General features: G+C 43.5%; 1 long non-coding RNA gene across 2 annotated transcripts; it reads right to left on the bottom strand.

Moving 5' to 3' along the window:
• Positions 1 to 906: 906 nt before the first annotated feature.
• On the bottom strand, positions 907 to 14,112 carry LOC111528286. 2 transcript variants are annotated; one of them, XR_002726925.1, is made up of 3 exons: positions 13,984 to 14,112; positions 11,587 to 11,664; positions 907 to 932 (listed from the first exon to the last, which is right to left on the bottom strand). It is a non-coding gene; the product is annotated as an uncharacterized LOC111528286 (long non-coding RNA). The 2 variants fall into 2 exon arrangements; XR_002726926.1 differs by lacking the exon at positions 907 to 932 and adding an exon at positions 10,421 to 10,898.
• Positions 14,113 to 21,469: the final 7,357 nt, after the last annotated feature.

The following is a 21,469-nucleotide window of genomic DNA, read 5'->3' as shown; positions in this document are numbered from 1 at the left end:
CCAGGAAAATTCTGTCTTAGGAGTTACTAATACCAATACTGGGTATTTCCCAGGTCCTTGTTCTTCTCTGACTTGTAACATTCAGAAATTGTAAGAACATGTTCACAGAGGGGCCTTTCCACTAATTTAAAATCCATTTCTCATCTTTTGAAGCAAAAATAAAGGGTTTCTGCTCAGTTAGTCTGTCAGCTGTCACCCGGAGGTGGGCAGGAAGGACCCTTACATGTCAGATGCTTGGATGGTGGCTACACAGCACTCAACAGCTGTTGGAGCATGAAAAGGATGAGCTCATGACTGTGCAAGGTCTTAACCAGAACATCTGCCAGGATGCTTGCAGAAAAGGAATTTAGTCAACGTCATGTTGGGGATCCTCTGGAAGGAACAGTAAATCAGGCTTTTTGGTGTCTCAACAACCGGGAATAATACTGTGTGTGTCATCCTATAAGGTACTGACATTTCCACTAAAGACACAGGAACTATGAATTGGAGCAGAAACCGTGAGAAATTCCAAATTTTAAAATAATAATAATTTTTAAAAGTAAGCAGCTTAGGTGGTGATAATCTGAATTAGTTCCAATTTTGCTCTTGGAGCCCAAAGTGGAAGCATTGATGAACTCAATGTACTAATAATCTTAAATATTTAGTTGAAGTACCAGCCAGACATGGTGGCTCACAACTGTAATCCCAGCACTTTGGGAGGCCAAGGTGGGTGGATCATCTGAGGTGGGGAGTTTGAGACCAGCCTGGCCAACATGGCAAAACCCCATCTTTACTAAAAATACAAACTTAGCCAAGTGTGGTGGCATGTACCTGTAATCCCAGCTACTTGGGAGGCTGAGTCAGGAGAATTGCTTGAATCCGGCAGGTAGAGGCTGCAGTGAGCCAAGATCATGCCACTGCACTCCAGCCTGGACATCAGAGTGAGACTCCAACTAAAAAAAAAAAAAAAAAATTTAGTTGAAGTAATACTGTAAACACCCACACTGCACCCAATTGTTGGACCACAGGGTATTTATTCTAATCACTTGGTTAGAAAGAAATTTAGACTTTAGAAAGGCCCCATTGAACTATTTATAAGCTAGGAACCAAGAAACGAACAATTATAAACTAGAGGTCAGTTTATTCCTCCAAGTTACCATATACCTTATTTACTCTGAGTTTATCTACATTGTTTTTTTCCAAGGAAAACTTCGAATAAAGATTCCTCAAAACTTTTTTTTTCCTTCTTTTTTCTTTGGTTGTGTGTGGTAAATAAACTATTGATTTTGTTTTCATGGAATTTAAGGGATAGTTCAGCTCCATTTGATAACTAGCACCTTAATGTATTCAAAATAAACAAATTGTAGGGTTTCAATTAGTTATTTTTGCCATCAAAATCGACCACATCATGACAGGCACCGCGGAGATCGCTGTGTGGGCTGTTTGGGCCCTAAGTTGTACGTGACATTAATGATTTGGAGACCAATTGCCAAAAGGAACACTTGGTATGAGACGCCAGGGAGACTCATCCAGAGTTGTGTGCTCTTCGAGGGTAAATTAACATTGGATTTCTTAGGAAAAAAAGTGAATTGGAATGTGATTTTGGGGAATTCAACAGAATTGGTTCTACTTAGGCCAAAAACATCTTTCGAATGTCTTTGCAGAGTGAGCGTATTACCAGTTCACTGTGAGGGAAAGAACAGCAGTCTTTAAAGAGGCACACTCTGTCTTTGAGGACAGGGGTCCCCAATCCCTGGGCACAGACAGATACCAGTCCATGGTCTGTTAGAAGCCAGGCCACACAGCAGGAGGTGAGCGGCGGGTGAGTGAGCATTACTGCCTGAGCTCCGCCTCCTGTCAGATCAGCAGAGGCATTCAGGCTTGCCCAACCCACTGCCCAGAGCCAGCATGCAGCCCAGGACGGCTTTGAATGTGCCCAACACAAATTTGTAAACTCTTCTTAAAACATTATGAGATTTTTGTTTGCTATTTATTTATTTATTTATTTATTTTTTTTTTTTTTAGCTCATCAGCTATCATTCGTGTTAGTGTATTCTATGTGTGGCCCAAGACAATTCTTTCAATATGGCCCAGGGAAGCCAAAGGCTGGCCATCCCTGCATTAGGTTTCCACAGGAGCCTTCACCCTGTTGTGAACTGCGTGTTTGTGGGGTCTAGGTTGTGGGTTCCTTACGAGAATCTAACTAATGCCTGATGACAGGAAGCAGAACAGTTTCATCCTGAAACGATCCCTCCCCTCCAATCCCCATGCGTTGAAAAATTGTCTTCCATGAAACTGGTCCCTGGTGCAAAAAAGGTTGGGGACAGCTGTTTTAGAAGACTTTAGATTGTAAGTGACAGAAAACCCATGTCTGACTAGTTTAAACAAAGGAAAGGAATGTATTGCCTCAAGCCAAGAAAAGGCCAATGACAAGCTGGCTTTGAGCATATCCAAATCCAGGGACTATGACTCTTTTTCTCTCCATCTCAGCACAACCTTTTTGACATCACCCTGAGGCGCATGTGACCCCCACCCAGGTGGCTCCCAAGGCAGAGTCTTACACCTTCCATCCTTGGCCCCTAGCAAGGCCCAGGGTGAGCTTTGATTGGGTCTGACTGGGTCACATGCCATTTCTGAGCCAATCATTGTGGCCAGCGGGATGTGGAGCCTCATTGGTCAAGCCGGAGCCATATGATCATTTCTGGAGCTGGACTGAGACCAGCAAAGCCATGGTTCCCAGAGCAAGCTCAGAGCATGGACCCAGAAGTTTGGGAGTGAAGGCTGGGCAGGCACAAGGAATCTGACCACCAAATGTCCATCCAGACAAACACCTCATTGGCCTCCAGAGTCAACCTGAAGTCATTGTGCACCTTCGCCCTGTTGGCCTTTGGGTGCTGGGCCTCATTGCCCCATCTCTGTCCCCAACCACAAACACAGGGTACCCCGTCAGCCTCTGCTTCCAGAGCCTGACTTTGCCCACATCCCTCCATTTCAGCCCCTTCGGTTCCAACTCCTGGAAATGTCCCACATGCCCCCTTCTGACCCCAACTCACCCCGCTTTCCTCTCCGATGTCCTGACTGGGTTTCCAGCTGCGTCACCTTTCAAGCATCTGAGCTCCCTAAACCATGTGTCTGTTGTCTCCGACATCAGCTTGCCGAGGGCCAGTGAGCACGTGGGTGAGACCCCCCTGCTGAGAGCAGCCCTGCTCCCTTGCCCACATCAGGAAATACCAAACATGAACCCACCATTTTTTTCAATCATTAAGTGGCCTTGGGCCAAAAGCAATAAAACTCTGACGCAATCGAAGTTTTCATGGGAATGAAACGCAATGGCTACTCGCATGTATGGATGTATTGTGTAAGTGTGTAATTTTGAAATAAAACGCGAGATTATTGTTTCAGTCAGATCACACATTTTTATCAGCATTGGAAATGTAGTACGATACTACTCATGTGAAACAGACATGCACACACAAATAATACTTTATATTTTCTGTGGGTTAGTCACATCGTCATTATAACTAACATTTTTGTGTATGATCACATTTAACTCTCATGACAATGTCATGAGCAAAGCACTGTTTCTGTTTTCATTTAACAAACAAGGAAACTGAAATACAGTGAAATTAAGTGACTTGTCCATGATCAGATGATCAAATAGTGAAGTCAGGTGTGTAGCCGAATTAACCTTTTTCTTCTCAGTGAAGGCGGGGGTGACCAGTGACATGAAAGAGGAAGTGATAGGTGTCACTTTGGGGTTGATATCTTTAAGAAGCAGCGTTTTGTTGTAGTTGTTGTTGTTGTTTTCCAGGCTTTCCTCCTTTTTCCAGATTCTTGATGGTGGAGGAACACAGGTATATGAGGGTTTACTTAAGCAGGTAATACATTTTATTGCTTTAAGCTTTTGAGATTTGAACTAATACATTAAGACATTAATAAGTTAGGGCATTCTAGATATGTGTGTGTTCTTGATGGCTAATTGTTAAGAATTAAAATTTTATTTCACATTTAGAAAATGTGGGCTTTAAATCTTTTTAAAAAGTTATACAGATGTTTATTTTTCTATTTATTGTTCTATTATTTTACCATCTCTGATATTTTTAAGGTAAAATATACAGCCATATCTCCTTAGGTAGAAATACTGAATGCAATTTTTCTTAGTTGTTCATTTCAAAAATAATTTTTTTATTATCAAAGAATTTCTGGAACTTACTCTGTGCCAGGAACTATTTTAAATGTTTTACAGATATTAACTCCTTTAAACTTGACACCAACCCTTTGGGTCAGGTGTTATACTTAACTTTCCCATAGTTAGTGAGTAATGAGGCTAGGATTTGACCCCAGGCAATTCGTTCCAGAAATCTGCCCTTAGCATCTATTCTATCTTCACTCTTCAGGCCTCAGAGACTTTAAGAGGAGCTTGGCACATAATAGGCCTTCAGTAAATGTGTTGAATGTATGAATGAATGAATGCATGAATTCCACTTCACAAAGGGCCATCGTTAGATTATTTCATTGGAATACCACGTCAATCCATTGCCATGCTTGTTATTTCTATCCTCGTGTCACAGAAAGGAAACCGACTCTGGCAAAGTGAAAGGCAGTGTGACCCAAGAAGGTGGAGAGCTGCTGTCCCAGGCCTTAAAACCAATAAAAGCGAAGAAAAGAGCGTATTTTCTTCCCTTGGAGGGAATGGATGCTCCTGTTCCTTCCTCTGAGATGACACAAACGTGGATGTCTGCACTGAACATGTATTTCCTTGCTCTTTCTTGTTGCTTGAGGAATACTCTATGCTCTCTCTGTCTTAATAAGACATGGAGGAGGCCTGGAACAGCCTGTTCTGGGCCCCTGCCTGCTTCAGGAAAGAGTGTCCCCTGAAGGGAGAGTTGCTGCAAAGGTTGTATGAGGTAGCATGCGCTGCACAAGCTCAGAACAGAACCTGGGACACAGTAAGTGTGCAATAAGTTTTTGCTCATGAAAGAATAAATAAAAGAATTAAAATACAGTACAGGCCGGGCGCGGTGGCTCAAGCCTGTAATCCCAGCATTTTGGGAGGCCGAGACGGGCGGCTCCCGAGGTCAGGAGATCGAGACCATCCTGGCTAACACGGTGAAACCCCGTCTCTACTAAAAAATACAAAAAAAAAAAAAAAACTAGCCAGGCGAGGTGGCAGGCGCCTGTAGTCCCAGCTACTCGGGAGGCTGAGGCAGGAGAATGGCATAAACCCGGGAGGTGGAGCTTGCAGTGAGCTGAGATCCGGCCACTGCACTCCAGCCTGGGCGACAGAGCGAGACTCCGTCTCAAAAAAAAAAAAAAAAAATACAGTACAAAATGTGTTTATACTGTAGGAGTAGACTAGACCAAAACAAAATTTAGATTTTTTTTTCCTCAGCTTCCTCAAAATAGACATGATTCCCTCTGAGGAACTCCACCCTATAGTTCTGTATAAGTGGTGGAATTCCAGCCACTGGCATCACCAGAAGAGTTTTATTGTGTTTTCTGCAGATGCCGCAGAGTTTTATTGTGTTTTCTGCAGAGGCTACAGGATGCAGAGTTCAGTGCGTGGCTTCTAGAGCCAGATACCTGGGTTCAAATCCTGTCTTGGCCACTAACTGTATAACCTTGGGTAAAATACTTAGCTTGGTTTCCCCATTGTGAAATGAAGATAATCATGCTATGAGAACTAAAGTAAATATCTGTAAGATATTTGGACTGAAGCTGGAACATCTATCCAAGGTACCATTAACAGAGTTAGCTTCATATTTTAAAATGCTTTGCAAACTGTCAAGTCTTGGTGGAATTGTGTTGTTGGTTTTATTCTTATTCCATCCATGTGAGTTTATACAGATAGGACAATCATTGTCAGCAAAGACAGGTCATGTTTTCCTGGTTGGTTTCCTGGCCTCACGTATTTGTATACTCCTTCATTTTCTGTAATCCAGATTTCCCCAAGAGACAGCAAGCCAGACCCTCCTCATTTTCTCCTTGCCTAATAGGAAGTTCAATCTTTTCCTGGGTTCCTAACCCCAGATGATGTCACAGAGCTTCTCTGTGACCTGCCCTCCCCAGGCTCCAGCCCGCCATCCTGGTGCTATCCCTGTCTAGTTTCCCTCATGAAGCAATGACCACAACAGCTCCAACCCCCTCACCTACACAAGACGCATGCTTCTTTATGCACAGTGTGGGTGGGTCTCAGAGCTTGTTCAAGCTGACAGAGCTGGCAGCAGAGACAGGGCCAGAACCTGGGTCTCCCATCTTCCTAGGGCTGCATTCTACAAAACACAGTCAGCATTCCAAAAAGAGTACTGACATAATGGGAGAGGCACTGCATGGCCCTCACTCATTCGGCCAGTCATGGATTCACTAATTATTCAAACAAATAGTTACGATGCCTGCTGTGTGCCAGCCACTGTTCCAGGTAAAAGGACATTGGCACTGCATTACGTAAAAGGAAAGGGGAAAAAATTGGCTGATTTCTTCTGGAAAATACATTTGTTCCATACTGTGAAAGCATTAGTGGCTCCAGAACTTTTTGCAGGAGGGTCTCAGATGTGGCAATGTTCTGGAAGGAGGAATGATGGAAACATTGAGTACTCACGCATATCTGCTCCCCCCGCCTTCTGGAAACAGAAGGAGAACACCCCCTGTGTTAGTCTGGTCTCACCCTGCTAATAAAGACATACCTGAGACTGGGTAATTTATAAAGGAAAGAGGTTTAATGGACTCACAGTTCTACATGACTGGGGAGGCCTCACAATCACGGCGGAAGGTGAATGAGGAGCAAAGTCACATCTTACATGACAGCAGGCAAGAGAGCTTGTGCAGGGGAACTCCCCTTTACAAAACCATCAGATCTCGAGAGATGTATTCACTAGCATGAGAACGGTATGAGGGAAACTGCCCCGATGACTTAATTCTCTCCACATGGCCCACCCTTGACACGTGGGGATTATTACAATTCAAGGTGAGATTTGGGTGGGGACACATCCAAACCATATCACCTCCCCTCCCCTTGAAGTTAGGTGGGGTCCTGGGGCATGTTCTAGGCAACTGTTGTGGATGGAAGAAGATGAAGGTTTCACTTCAGAGTGAAGCGTTTCTGGGGCTCTCTGACCTGCACCATAACGGTGCCAGAGCTGCCAGGTAGACACTGCAGGATAGAGGCCACCTGGAAGGCTGAGTCCACACGGAGGATGCTGCCTACGAGGGTCATCTGGACCCCCAGTTGCTTTTTTGTGAAAAAGAGGAAGAAATGTTGCTGTGATTTCTGCAATTTGGCTGCAATTTGGGGGTTGTTATTAGAGCATTGCCCAGTCTTTCCTGACTGATGTGGTATCAGGAGAAAGGTTAGGATACTGGTCTTGAAGCTGAATTTGCAGAGTGTCACACTTTCTATTTGGAGTGCAGGTCCCCTATAAGGAGCAGCAAAACAGTTTCCTAGAGATTTTCTTGCATAACTTTGCTTGTATGTTTTTCTCAGTACCCTGTGTGGCAAGATATAGAGAGAACACTGCCTGGGGTTATGAGTGGACTAAAGCTTCTCTTTCCAAGTCATTCCTTGGAAACACTATTAATTAAAATAATAAATAATAATAGACTCAGTAAATACATTTTTACACTAAAAAGGTTAAACATTAATTAATAAATAGGACTTGATATTTAAGGGTTTCTTTTTTCTTTCTTTTTTTTAATTTTTTAAATTTTTTTTTGAGATGAAGTCTTGCTGTGTCGCCCAGGCTGGAGTGTGGTGGCACAATCTCGGCTCACTGCAACCTCCACCTCCCAGGTTCAAGCAATTCTTTGCCTCAGCCTCCCAAGTAGCTGGGATTGCAGGCGCCCACCACCATGTCTGGCTAATTTTTTTGTATTTTTAGTAGAGATGGGGGTTTCACCATCTTGCCCAGACAGGTCTTGAACTTCTGACCTCATGATCCATCCACCTCGGCCTCCCAAAGTGCTGGGATTGCATCTTTTTTTTTTTTTTTTTCCTTGAGACAGAGTCTTACTCTGTCACCCAGGATGGAGTGCAGTGGCACGATCTCAGCTCACCACAATCTCCACCTCCTGAGTTCAAGCAATTCTCACGCCTCAGCCTCCTTAGTAGCTGGGGTTACAGGTGCCCGCCACCACACCTGGCTAACTTTTTTGTATTTTTAGTAGAGACGGGGCTTCAGCATGTTGGTCAGGCTGGTTTCCAACTCCTGACCTCAAGTGATCCACCCGCCTCCGCCTTCTAAAGTGCTAGGATTACAGGCACGAACCACTGTGCCCGGCGTGTTTAAGTGTTTCTTAAGGGCCAGCTCTCACAGTGACTTAATTAAGAAGCTCAGCTGAGAAGCATCGGGCTATTAAATGGAGGTTGACGGAGCCCTGGTTGATTCAGGGCTGGATAGAGACACGGCCTTTATTAGTCTTCCTCGCTTCTATGAAAGCAAAGCAGGTTTGTATTCCACTTTGGGACTAATCCATTTGTCACTGTGAAGTCTCTAAGGACAGGGATGTCCATTTCAAACCTCATTTGCAGCTGCTTTTTAGTCTTCGTGGTTTTGGAATGGAATTCATCTGCTTTGACCCCTTGTGTATTTGGTTACCTCTTATCTAGTGCCCACTGTGAAATTCCAATATAACATTCATAATTTGTTTTCCCTGATATCGGCTCTGTTTGTCACAGGCTGGAACCCAGGCCCATAAAGAAATGTCACTTTTGGTCTCTTTGTAAGAGTTTTATGCAAATAACATGATAATGATTTCAAGGAGAAAGAAGACTGGATAGGGAGGAGGGGAATGGCAGGAGGGGAGTAGAAGGAAAAAGAGGAGGGCAAGAAAGGGGCGGTGGTGAGGACGTGGAGTCATGGAGAGAAGGGAGGCCTGGGGAAGGAATAGCGCATGGGTGTCGGTGAGCAAGTGAAAACTCACCTCTGCCTCTACAACATGGTGGGGCAGTGGTCGAGACCAGTTGCCCTGAGTAGCTTGGAGCATTGTCAGGGACAGACATGATGGGGTGTGAGCAATGCTATGGAGAGGACCCAGTGCTCCTTACACAATATTAGTGATTCCAGTGCCAGCAGGGGCCAGAATGGCAGCCAGTAAGAGAGCAGAGAAAAGGTTTTTGAATTCAGGTCAACTCATTCCCGAAAGGCATACAAACACCGTGCAAGGGTACCTGGGTATGGACCTCAAACTCAGTGTGTTCTCATGCCCTGCAGTGCTCACTCTGAGAACGCTCTTACTGTTCCTTCCCATCTCCCCTTTCATAATCACCCTTTTCCCTTTTAGAAAAAAAAGTACCATCTTCACTTAATCAGAGCCTTCCCAGAGTGCTTTGCTTTAGGCATGCAAATCCCCCCACCCCACATTCTATAAGGGGACAGCCTGTAAGAGTGGGGTCTGGGACAAGTGTCCTTTAATTAAGACTCTACAACCCCCCTCCATCCATCTCCTAAAGACTTTATTTTTAATAAAATATCGCTTTGATGCTTAATAATTATTTATCAAAATTTACTGTGTGTTTGTGTTGTTTTAATCACTTAGGTGTTACAAATAACACTGATGATAACTCAGTTCAGATGAAATTGTAAACAAGTATATTTAAAAGTAAAATAATTGATAGCATAAAAATAAATTGAAGTAAAATTATCAGGAGGAAGTAGGAGGAGGAAAGGAAATGATACACATTTCTAACTATTAAGAAAAGCTTGTTAATATATCTTAAAGGATCATGCATATTAATCAAGTATGATATTTAGCTTCCATTGGATGCATTTCAAAGGATGATGCAACAGTTTTATTGCAAACTGTCAATATTTACACTACTCTGTCATTTACACAACCTTGTCATTTTTGTCCTCTGTATTTTACTCTCTAATTTTTTTCCCTTGCTCTTTACTTCCATGACCAGAAACTGGCTTTCTCATCAGGGCTAATTTTTCACAAAGAATCTGCATTTGGATCAAGTCATGAGAAATATACAAGGCAGATGAGAGAGAAGCCCAGGCTCTCCTGGCACCCACATTCTGAGTAGTGGGCCAGCCCTGCTCAGCGCCAAGCAGACTGGGTCCACCCACCAGCCCTGCTCCACATTTCTGCATACCATGGAGTATGGTGGTCGTGATTGCTGCTCACCAAATTTTCCCCCTGTCCCTCCAAGCACTTTCCCACAATCTTGGAAGGTAGGCGCAGCCATGTGACTGACTTTGCCTATGACTTATGGGAGGAAATGGTAGTGTCACTCTTGGGCAAATATTTTAAAAGCCAATCTTTATGAAGCCATATCTTCCTCCTGCCACAGTGATTATAGAAGGATGTGCCAAGAGGGAGGTGCTGCGAACCTGGGTCCCAGTGTACAGAAGTCAGCTGACCCTGTAGTAGCAATGCAGCCTTCTTATTTAAACCACTGATATTTTTGGTCTTATTTGTTACTGCAGCAAAACCTCACCCACCCTGAATAGCACCATGAGTCATTTGCAAACAGTTGAAACTTCAAATGTTAACTCTGTGAAACGCAGTTATTCCACAGTCAGCTCCTCTTTATAACCATTTATTTTTATTTACAAAACCCACCACACTTTGCCAAGTCAAATTTTTGGATCTGCCTTTTTGAAATAAATTTCTCACATGGACAAATTTGCATTTTCTCTTCTGATTTGACCTCAACACCTCAGGACCTTTGACCAAGGACCCAGGGATTCACCACTGTTGAGTTTTGCTACTTCCCATGGATCTTTGAGCTTGAGGTCAATAGTGATCACTTCTTGGCTCCTGCCTTCTATGACTCTTGAGACATTTCTTTAAAATTCTGTTTCCTGCTCTGATCTCAGGTCAGAAGCTCTTGTGCATAAGTAGGCCTGGTGTTCATCAACATTCACGATCAAATCAAAATGTCAGTGTGAAGGTCTTTCCCACAGAAACACCAGGTACAGCTAAGGGAAGCCAAAGGAAGTGGGTCACTAGCCCAGAAGAGTGAAGGAGACTGATCCGTGAGTCAAAAGGACATTACCCACTGTTCCACTAAAGAAGACACAGACTCGAACCCCGTTCTGCATTTACCAGTCCACTGATGAATGACCAGCTCTGAAGGTTGATGGGAACCTTTGCCCCTTTAAACCAACCAAGAAGTTCATTTACACATTAAAAAAGAAAAAAAAAATCTCCATTTTAGACAATGATTTTCTGGCTTAATGGTGGTAGAATAACTGTGATTCTAACTTTGTAACTAAAAAGATATTTTTTCCTCCATGCACGTAAATGTTTCTCCATCTCTCTGGGGTCTTGGCAGATCAGGGATCCAACAGTTTTTAAAGTAGAGGAAAACCAGAGCACCCAATCCAGCATCAACGTCCTAATTGAGGTCAGCCCTTCCTGGGTGACCCTTAAGCCGCACATCATCATGTTCCAGTGGTTCTGGTTTTAATGTTTTCTTAATTTCTCCATTGTAGGCCTAAGTAGCATCAAAGCTACTTAGATGCTGTGTCTTAAAGGTACAGAAGGATGCTTGCAAGAGAAATAAAGGAGAAAGCTGATAGCTTGATAACTCTTCTTGCAGAACCAGCTGAATCTAGAGACTAAGGAGTAACCGGCCATCTGGTATGATTTCAGGGCTCTACTTACCATTGCCTTCTTCCTGGATTGCTGTGTGCCTTCAATCCTACCATTACTGCTCCTTTCAGGCTGAGACACCAAACACTCCTTTTAAAGTAAAAACAGCGTATTATTGGAAGATTGAATCAGTCAGCACTCTTGGTTGCATGCAACAACAAAAAAACCTAAGTTAAATAGCTTTAAATGAAATAAATTTATAATATCAGATAACTAGAATGTGCAAGGAGTAGCTTGTTAGTTTCAGGCACAGCCGGATCCAGAGGCTCAAAGGTCAGCAGTTACTGATGAGTGTCTCTTGATCCCTCTGCTACTCTTTTTCCCTCTCAGGGCCATTCTTAGAGAGCATCTCCTGCTGTGGCTGCAAGACAGACTAAGCCTCGTAGAAAAGAGCCTCTGGCACTTCCAGAAGCCACAACAAAAGTCTCATTGCATCTCATTGGACCTAAGTGTCACATACCCATCCCTAGACCAGTCAGAGTTGTGGAAGAAAAGAGCCTGATGGTCTTACTCCACCTGACACAGAGGGTTGGTCCAGACATTGGAGGGTGGTTACCCAAGGGAAACTGGGATTCAGTTACCCAAAGATGGTACAATCGATTCTGGGTAGCCAAAAATAAATACACTACAAAGTTCATATTCTTTAAAGAGATTTATAAACAAGAGTGAGATGCACAGAAGCAAAGTTTCACTATCCCTGTCTGAAGGTGAAACTAGCTTATTACCTGGGTTGACACCTCAGATTAGGTACCTGTGACCTTGGAAAGAGAAGTCCTACTAGTGTTGGGACACAAACCAAGAAAGTTTGAACTAAGGAAAGGAATTCAAAGGTCCTAAGGTGGAGAACTGGCCAAGTGAGGCACGAGGGAATGGAGGCAACCAGTAGAATGGAGGGAGGTTCTGGATGGATCCTCGATATAAAGAACAACATAACAACAATGAGGGCAGTCATGGATGAAGTGCTTGCTATGTGCCAGGCACTATGCTAATCACTCTCTGTATATTAACACATTCACATCTCACAGCAATTTTAATGTTTATGAAACTTATTTCCATTTTACAGTAAGACAACTGAGACACGGAGGGCTTGATAGAGCTAGTGGTGGTGATGCTGAGACTTGAACCAAGACAGTCTGTTCCAAAGTTCACATGCTCAGACAAGATATTGAAGAATCGCCAGGAACCAGAGCACTAGAACGGTGCTGCTGGCAGTAGATGCTGAAGCTCCTTAGAGCAACTGTCTCCTCATGAGTGATGGGGAAACTGGGGCCTCTATAATTGGGCACTGTTCTACCCCAGGATATTAGTTAGGAACCCTTCCTTCTGTAACCAGCAACAGAAAATGTAGACCAGACTTGTTTCAGTAAGAAGGGAATTTGTTTTCTCCCAAAACAAAATAACAAAATATCTAAGTATTGTGCTGGTTTCAGGGACAGTCGATTCTGGACTCAGCTACGTTAGTTTCATTCTGCGGCTCTAAGTAGCAAGTTATGGCACCTCCAGCCTCATCCAAGTTTCAACCCTTCAGAAAAGGGCCACAAGCTTCCAGGGAAGTCCAGAGACTCATTCTGATTGGGTCACGTTAGGTCATGTGCTCACTCACCCCTGATAAATTGCTGTTGCCAGGGCACACCACGTGGTGATTAGCTCAGCTCTGGAAAAGCTACATACTGATTGACTTAACTCTGGAAAAGCTGCATGCTGATTAGCTTAGCTCTGGAAAAGCTACATGCTGATTGGCTTAGCTCTGGAAAAACTACATGCTGATTGGTTTAGCTCTGGAAAAACTACATGCTGATTGGTTTAGCTCTGCATCTTGGGCTTGAGTTCTGACTGCAGGTCATGTGGATTGAAATATAGAGGGGAGATTTTTTTTTTTTTTTGAGAGGGAGTCTTGCTCTGTCGCCCGAGCTGGAGTGCAGTGGCCGGATCTCAGCTCACTGCAAGCTCCGCCTCCCGGGTTTACGCCATCCTCCTGCCTCAGCCTCCGGAGTAGCTGGGACTACAGGCGCCCGCCACCTCGCCCGGCTAGATTTTTGTATTTTTAGTAGAGACGGGGTTTCACCGTGTTAGCCAGGATGGTCTCGATCTCCTGACCTCGTGATCCGCCCGTCTCGGCCTCCCAAAGTGCTGGGATTACAGGCTTGAGCCACCGCGCCCGGCCTAGAGGGGAGATTTCTCAAATGAAAATGGTGAAGACGGGAGTTTTCTGTTTCTAAAATAAAGTGATAGAGGTGCAGGGACTAAAGAACAGATGTTCGTAATACCCAGTCTCCTATGTAAGAAAAGTTTATTTTTTTTTCTTAGCTTATATTGCAGCAAATTCGAATGCATGTGACCCACAGTGACCTCTTCCAGGCTGTTATCTTGTCAAGTGACCCATATCCTTTCATCTATTTCCATACTCACCTTTGTGTGTTTGGAAAATGGATTCTCGGTGGCTCACGCCTGTAATCCCAGCACTTTGGGAGACAGAGGCGGGCGGATCACCTGAGCTCAGGAATTTGAGATAAGCCTGGCCAACATGGCGAAACCCCGTCTCTACTAAAAAAATACAAAAATTGGCTGGGCGCGGTGGAAGGCGCCTGTAATCCCAGTTACTCAGGAGGCTGAGGCAGGAGAATTGCTTGAACCCGGGAGGCGGAGGTTTCAGTGAGCCGAGATCGTGCCACTGCACTCCAGCCTGGGTGACAGAGTCAGATTCCATCTCAAAAAAAAAAAAAAAAAAAAGGAAAGAAAAATTAAAGAATCAAACTCAAAGGTACTATGTTAAATAAAACAAAGCAAGTTATAGAAAGGATGCTTTTAGTATAATACTGTTACTATAAATATTTGAAATATGCCAACAAATAAATGTAATATTTGGGACTATTAAAAATTTCAGTAAAAATGTTACTATAAAGATTTGAAATATGCCAACCAGTAAATATAATATTTGGGACTATAAGAAATTTCAGAAAAAATATACATGAGCAAGGCAAGAAAACAAAGTTAGGAGATGACTACGCCTTGGGGAGAGAGCAGGAGATCTAATGGTAGAGGGGTCCCCAGGAAGCCTCAAATGTACTTCTGAAGTCTGATTTCTTATGCTGGAGGGATGACTGCCCAGATGCTTATTAACTAACATTTTGTTAGTCTGTATGTCTACAAGGCTTCTCAAAAAAATAGAAAACAAAAATCAAGTAGCAAGTGCATGGCCCATGACCAATGCATCATCTTTGCCCTGAAATGATGTGATGTCTGTCCCACATGAGTATGAATCTTCTTAGATAACTTCAAAAGTATGAGGATGCTCAACTCGTTCTCCTCAGCAGCAGGCTCCTGCCTGCTCCGTGCTCCTGGATCCCTTTGGATTTGTCTTGCTGGGTTTTGGGGAGTGGAGATGCCCTTCTCCCTGCAGTGCTTCCTCACATGGTGATTTGTCTATTGAGCATCAGTCAGGATCCCGGGAGGACCTGCAGGTGCGACCGCCTCCCCTCAGGGATGGAACCAGGTCCAGCTGCCCGGAACCAGGTGACCCAATGTCAGGTGTGATTCTGTGCTGGGATCCGAGTGGAACCACAGGTCTGTGCAGCAGGAGGCAAGAGGCTCATGACTACAGAGAGAGGCATGGCTGGGGACCTGGTGCCTCTACCTCGTCTCCATCTCTGCACCTCAGGGCAGCAGAACACTCCAGGCCTCTCTCACAGTGGCCAGTGTGACCTGAGGCTGCCCATCTCCCCGCCAACCTGTCCTGAGTATGAAATTCCAGCATCGGAGAGTCCTTCCTTTTTGATTTTCCTTCTTTCCTTTTTATAACTGAGCATCTCCCAGGCAGGATGGCTGATTGAGCTCTACCTGTCCACCTGCAGCAGGGCTGCTGGCTGGCCGACGGAGGCATGTCTCTGGGGTACAGCAGAGCTCAGGGTGGGGACAGAACAGGGAGAGCTGGGAGGCAGGAGAAAGGCCCTACAGGAGATACCCCACAAGCTTTCCATCTTGCCTGCTTTACCCTGGGGAAACCCACGTCTCTGCTGGTGGCGGGGGGCAGGGGAAGAACTGCTTTATCTTAAAGTTAATCATTGATGACACCTCCTATCACTGAGTATTGATTGAGTTAGGGTGGGTCTAACAGATAAACGATTCTTAAGAATTCAAGTTTAGCAAGTCATTTATAACCAGAAGCTCCTGCATTACTTACAGAAAACAGATAACAAGCCTGCGGCAGAGGCAAAAGATCAAGTACCATGAAGGAGGAAAAGATTTATGCGGCCCTAAGTCAACAAGAAAAACCACAGTGAGAATCAAAGTGTCAGCGTCTGCGAAGAAGATTCCCTCAGAGCTCTTCTCTCTGCTTCCAGATAAATAGAAGTGAGAAAAGTGTATCTATTAAAAGGCGTTGGCTGTCAGCAACCAAAGACCTGATTAACAGACTTGAAGAATCATGTAGATTGTCCCCTATAACAGAGGGGATGATGAATGCAGCTCAACCGTATCTGTCTCTCTACTCTGCCTTCCTTAGCAGGTTGGCTTGTTCTTAAGCATGGCTCCTCGTGCTCACAGAAAGGCTGCTTCGGTTCCAGCATGCTGTTCTCAACCAATTCTTTTCAAAGGCAGGAAGGAGAGTTTCTTCTTGTGCCTCCATAGCATGACAGAAGAAAATTTTTCCTTGAAGACTCTTCCCACCTTGGAGCATTGACTCTCCCCTTGCATCGGTCAGGTTTGGGTCCCATGGCTGCTTCTGGATGCAAAGGAGGCTGAGCAAGAAGCATTTTTGGTATATTTGGGCTCTAGAGGAGGAGAAGCAAGCACCATGCAAGACAGAGATAGGGGGCTGGGGCTGCAGCGGGCCACAGTGGGGGTGACCCTTAGCTCCCGCCTCGGAAAGACAGGTAAAGCCTTCTGTCCAGTTTTGTTGTTTGTTTTGTTTTGTTTTTCCCCTGGGGGCTACATGGCCATTTGGACAGGATTGTGTGTCATACATTACCATCCCTGAACCCTTACACTAAATTCTAGAAAAGACACCCACCATGAGTTATTGTGACAATGCAAAACTCCTCTAGATGTTTTTAAATGAGCAGGACTGTCCCCTATCTACCCCAAAGATTCTTAACAAATGTGAATTTTGTTCAGGCCAGTGTGGTGGCTCACACCTGCAATCTTAGCACTTTGGGAAGCTGAGGTGGGAGGATTGCTTAATTCCAGGATATGGAGACCAGCCTGGGCAACATAGTGAGACCCTGTCTTTACAAGAAATCAAAATATTAGCCAGACATGGTGGCATATACCCTATGCTCCCAGCTACTCAGGAGACTGAGGTGGAAGGATCACCTGAGTCCTGGAGGTTGAGGGTGCAGTGAGCCGTGATCACTCCACTGCACTCCAGCCTGAGTGACAGAGAGAGAGAAAGAGGCTGCTGGGCTGAGGGGAGGGTTTCAGGGGATGTAACATGTTTAAGGTATCACATGGAGGACCCACCCCCAGTTTCAACCAGAGCAACTGGGTTTCTGGCCAGTTATACAAATTGAGATTTTGTAAAAGATTTTCTTTGCAGAAAATATTTACATTTGGAAATAGTTGAGAATGACTATTTGAGTCTCAGCTGGAGATGGGTGAATTCAAACTGTCTTTTTCAGGAGAACAATCAGTCAACATGGTTATTTTACTCAGCAAATATGTCAGAGTAAATTCGTGATAGTTGATAGAATAAATTGTGGCTAGTTGACAGATTGCATTTTCTTCTGTTTCTTACTTTCAGGGGGCATCTGTTTTTCAGATTCAGCTTTTATTCTCACCAGAAATGGATCTTAGAAACCCTTGTGTGTGCTGGCCTTAGAGTCATGGAAAACATTTCAAGCAAAGTAATCCTGGCTGGTGGCCAAATTGTTTCTTTTTGTTTGGGTGTTTAACACATTTTTTCTTCTAATTCATGCATCTCTGGTGTGTTAAGGAAAATGGGATAATTTAGGTTGTCTTTTTTCCTTCTTCTTCCTTTAGAATGGAAAAATAAAACTTGGCTAGAGTTTACTGTCTCCTAATCCCCAGTAGGAACCTGATATTTTTATGTTGCTTTTTCACCCTCTCCAACCTGGCCTGAGGTGCAGGTGGGGAGCTGCTGGTAGAGTTACCATAATCCCACCCAGCCGTGCCAGAGACCTGCCTGAGGGCTTCAGGGGAGACTGCAGAGTCCCAAGCACATCTCTTGTCTAGGGTGATGAAAAGCTGATCTGGGCTTGGTACCAAATGTTGCTTATCAGATTCCAAGTGGCAGTGTCTTCATGGCACCTGGTCCTGCCGGAGTGCTTGTTGAGGGTGGGCTCCATTCAGAGAGCAGGAGGGGCATCTGGGAACCGGACAAGGTGATTCAAGACCCCTGGTGCAGGTCCTGGCTGTGACCACTGTTTGGTTCTGGCAAAGACCAGGGCACTATAGAGATGGGGAAACAGAAAAGAAAATGATTCATCTGGCTGAGAGCCCAGAAAATGTATGCTAATGCCTTTGTACAGGCAAAGATAAGATTATAAAGAGACATTAAAAAAAAAAAAAGCCCAACCTCAATCCATTAACATGGAGATTAATAATGTGCTGAGATTCAAAGAGTCAGAGAGAGAACCATCACATGAGTCAAGTTGTTTATGAAGTCAATTCTTTCCTGTCCACATCCTATTCTCCTTCTTTGTAGACATTGCTAGAGCTCACAAATACCCGTAGCCTCCTACTTCTTCCAGGCCCACAGGATGCATACACTCCTCTACCCCTTCAAGTCATGAATCGTTATGTGACCTCTCTCAGTCATTAAAATCTGAGAGAAAGCAACAGGTGCTATTTCCTTATGATTGCAATTTTATTATTCAGGATACAGATCAGGACCAGCCAAATGAAGAGACACGTAGTGAAAAGTCTCAGAGGGTCTTCAACATGAAGCTTCTGTGCCCTCTCCATGAAACCAGGGCACCTCACCTTGCCTGGCACATCCAACCAGGAAGTTCCACTGAGCTTCTAACAGGTGTTAGTTCTAAGGAGAATCATTTAAGAACTGCAGTGTGATTGGCTATACTGTTTTTATCCTGTGGTTGTCTTGGAAGCATGCATTGAGATGGTGCAGCCTCCATCAGACTGGATCACGGAGTGACTATGATGAAGGGAGCCCTCCATAAAGAACCCACATTGGACGTAAAGTGTAAGTGGTTTTTAAAACATTTGTTATGTTTAGCCCTAGAGATTTGGGTCTTTTTTGTTACTGCAACCTAACCTTGTCCATCCTGATTGATATGCTCAACATCTTCCACCAGAATATCCCACAGATGGACACATTACAGGCTCATGATTTCCTCTAAACCTACATCCCAAAGATGATCAGTTCTCAGCTTCCTCCAGGCAAAAGAATCAGAATTGTTAAATGAGATAGCTATTGACTTGAGCACATCAGGAATTGCTGCTCCAATACTGAATCTGATGAAAAAGAAAGGAGAATTTAAAAGTGCAGACATTGGAGAAAAATGCTTTAATGGTTATGTCAAAGGAGATTTCAACTCAAAAACAGAAATACAGTTGATCCTTGAACAATATAGATTTTAACTGCATGGCTCCACTTATACACAGTTCTTCCACCTCTGCCACACCGAGACAGCCCCACCTCTTCCTCCTCTTCCTCAGCCTACTCAACATGAAGATGACAAGGATGGAGACCTTCATAATGATCCACCTCCATTTAATGAATAGTAAATATATTTTCTCTTTCTTATGATTTTCTTCATAACTTTTTTCTCTAGTTTATTGTAAGAATATAGTATATAACACATATAACATACAAAATATGTGTTAATCAACTGTATATGTCATCAGTCAAGCTTCTGGTCAGCAGGAGGCTGTTAATAGTTAAGTCTGGGGGAGGTCAGAGTTATACACAGATTGACTGTGGGGGCGGGGGCATTGAGGCCCCTAATGCCCACATTGTTCAAGGGTCAACTGTAGTCTGGTGACAGGTAAAAATGAACCTGTGGAACTGGGTGGTGATGCTATTTGGGATTATCTGAGCTCAATAATTATTGTCATCCCCATTGTGAGTATCTTAAATCTATTAAGAAGTGAGAGGAGAAAAATATGTTGTAACAAGAGGCTGGACAACATGCCTCACCCACAGCTACCGAAATCAAAAGTCTCCAGTTGCTTTTATTCCTATAAAGGATGAGCTGTGGGCTGGGTGTGGTGCCTAACACCTGTAATCCCAGCATTTTGGAGAGGTCAAGGTGGACTGATCACTTGAGCCCAGGAATTCAAGTCTAGCCTGGATAACATGGCAAAGCCTCATCGCTACAAAATAATACAAAAATTAGCTGGGCATGGTGGTGCCTGCCTGTAGTTCCAACTACTCAGAAGGCTGAGGCAGGAGAATTACCTGAGCCCAAGAGGTTGAATCTGCAGTGAGCCCTGATTGCACCACTGCACTCCAGCCTGGGCGATGGAGCAAGACTCTGTCTCAGAAAAAGTAATGAGCTGTGAAGATATGTAAAAAGGATGGCAAACTGCAAGTATAACACACCAAAATCAATTTTATTTTATTAAAAAAAAAACTTGGCTCAGTGTAGTAGACAAGTGTTGATTTTGGCCCACATATACATACACACAAACATTATTTTTAGTAACAAAATATTCTCCATATATTTTCCAGGAGACCACCCCCTACCCTGCCGTTTCAAGCCAAGAGAAATAAAAACATATGTCCAAATAAATATGTGTCTATGAATGTTCACAGCAGCATTATTCATAATAGCCAAGAAGTGGAAACAGCCCAAACCTCCATCAATTAGTGAATGAATAAAAAAACAAACAGAACTGTGGTGTATCCATATTATCAGCTATTATTCAACAACAAAAATAAACAAACTATGATACACACCATGACCTGAATGAATCTCACAGACATTATGCTAAGCAAGAAAAGCTAGACAATAAAATTAATAAATAATAAATAATGTTCATAAAAAAGAAAGAAAATCAAGTTTAACAAGTCACAGACTTATGACTCCATTTATAATGACATTTTCGAAATGAAAACTATAGGGATTAAGGATCAGATTAGTGGTTGCCAACAGCTGGGGAGAGAAGATTGACAACCAAGGGGCCACATGAAGAAATTGTGAGGGTAATGCAGCTGTTCTGTATCGTGATTTCGGTGACGGATAGGCCAATCAACATATGTGTTATAATCTATAGGCCTATATGCCCACTAGAGGTCCTTTTTACCATAAGATCATTTTATAAATACAATTATTTTTTAAAATCTTATGTAGATTAAATTGGACTTTGGGCTCTAAAATTGATCTCCTGGGTCAGAAGCTCTTTGGATGATCCTACTTTATTAAAGTTGAAGCTTTGAAGAAAATACACATATTCCATTCTTGAGCAAGCTGATTCCCTGAGGTTTTTTTAAAAGTAAAATTTAACATTAAGTTTTGATTTTGTTTAGCATAGTTCATTAGAATGTTTGGTTCAATCCAGGTGACCAGGTGACCAAAAATGTTTATCTATGTAATTAAATACATACGTAAAAAAGTCACATTTCAGAAAATATGTAAACGCAATTTTTATAAAAGGAAGGTGCTTGATTTATGAGGCTCATCTTTCTTCGGGAGCTCTGAAGTTTCAAATCCTTTTGCAATATTTATTATTGTTCAGCTGTCTCTTAGAGAGGAGACTATGCGGTCTCTGTAATCCAGATCTCATTTACTTGTTTTTTATTTAAATATAATTATTATTAGATACATCTTGCTCTGTCACCCAGACTGGAGTGTAGTGGTATGATTACGGTTCACTGCAACCTTGACCTCTTGGGTTCAAGGGATCCTCCTGCATTAACCTCCTGAATAGCTGGGACTATAGGCATGCACCACCAAGCCTGGCTAATTGTTTTTTA

The sequence above is a fragment of the Piliocolobus tephrosceles genome, chromosome 20, assembly GCF_002776525.5.
Source record: "Piliocolobus tephrosceles isolate RC106 chromosome 20, ASM277652v3, whole genome shotgun sequence".
In the NCBI taxonomy this organism is placed as follows: Eukaryota; Metazoa; Chordata; class Mammalia; order Primates; family Cercopithecidae; genus Piliocolobus; species Piliocolobus tephrosceles.
The sequence above is the reverse complement of the archived record's forward strand: the minus strand, read 5'-3'. Positions and strand labels throughout refer to the sequence as shown.